Raw genomic sequence first — 1471 nt, forward strand, 5'->3', positions numbered from 1 at the left:
GAGTCATTAATGCATACTTTTAATTCATTTTTCCAGTCAAACACTTCACCTGTACACTGATCAGTGACGTTAGCTGTGAACTTAAGATAATCACAATTACACCAACTATTCAGCTGGTAATAACATCCGCCTTGTGGGCAGCATTGTAATAATAAATTAATAAATCTAATGTTTAAAACCAGAGCGGGACAGTCATCATAGTTAGATCTAACACTCCATTTAGGAGCAGTGATCCTAACCTGCTCATTCCTCATGCTAATAATACTAACATTGTTACTTATTAGTTGCAGCTCTAGTACAGTAGCTGTGTAAGTACCAGCTAAAAGGTATATGACTATACCTGACTCATTGCCTTCTCTTCCTCTTGGTACAGCAGTAGATCTAGCTGATGCTCCTTGTATAGCTAGATCAAGAGTAGCACAAGGTGTTTGAACTCCTCCAGTCCAACAAGAGGTATTGTTGATACCATCAGATGAACTGACATAGATATCAGCAGCAGCAGACAAAAGAGGAGAAAGAAACAGCAGGAAAATTGCAACAGAGAACATGATGATAGACAGATCAGAGATAGCATAAATAGATAGCTACTATTACTATTAGCTAGGGGTGTAAATGACGCCCACACGATTTTCTGTATAGTGGGCGTTATGGCATGTAGAAAGAGTCTGTGGCATGAATAATTTTTCAACAAGACTCATGTAGAAAAAAGCTAGTACAAAATTAACCAAAAAATTATAAACTTGAGTTAGTACTAGCAGTTTTATTATTATTGATGCTACCATAATTAGCAGCAACAGTATTGTCTTGAGAATGTTCTACTGATAAATCATCTAGTCTAACACAAACATACAATCAGCAATCCAATCTTTAACTAATTGCTGATTTTCTTGTTCTTATCACTAGAGGATTGCTCATCTTAGTCAACTGATTTGGATTTAAAGTTGACGCAATTTTTCTTATTTTATAATTTATCTTTGTCATTTCTTGTGGTACTAATTAGGTTTTATTTTGGTCTCAACATGTTTCTTTCATATTAGTTGGTATTATTGTCATTACATCAATAAGAGGTCTACTAATCACTCTCACTAAAGTACAGCTATTATTATCTCATATACTTTTTATTACCTTTTTGTAGTTTTTCTATGCCATTGCAAGCAGCAAGTCTTCAAATGCTATTGTCCTATGTCTAGCAGAAGTTATGGTATGTTAGTACATACAGTAGCATTGATACATACCTTGATTATATCATTGTTATAGGGTATGTATTTTGTGTCGTCAGTCCTTCTAATGAGAATGAATGTCCCAGAAGAGTATAGGTAACTGTGTTAATGACAATTGAGGCTCTACTTTAATCTATTCTTTATTCTGAAAGGACTATCATCACGAGAGTCTTAGGACAGCTTGACTTTAGTTTTTATCATCGTTGGTTTGATGTTATATTTTTAGTGAGTTTAATAGTTTAATGCTGTTC

The 1471-nt window shown here is 34.3% G+C and overlaps 1 long non-coding RNA gene across 1 annotated transcript; it reads left to right on the plus strand.

Moving 5' to 3' along the window:
* Positions 1 to 982: 982 nt before the first annotated feature.
* LOC109590662 (uncharacterized) lies at positions 983 to 1458 on the plus strand. The gene is made up of 4 exons (XR_002189430.1): positions 983 to 1090; positions 1136 to 1201; positions 1258 to 1316; positions 1373 to 1458. It is a non-coding gene; the product is annotated as an uncharacterized LOC109590662 (long non-coding RNA).
* The last annotated feature ends 13 nt before the right edge of the window (positions 1459 to 1471 follow it).

This window comes from Amphimedon queenslandica, unplaced genomic scaffold (genome assembly GCF_000090795.2).
Source record: "Amphimedon queenslandica unplaced genomic scaffold, v1.1 AMPQUscaffold_9698, whole genome shotgun sequence".
In the NCBI taxonomy this organism is placed as follows: domain Eukaryota; kingdom Metazoa; phylum Porifera; class Demospongiae; order Haplosclerida; family Niphatidae; genus Amphimedon; species Amphimedon queenslandica.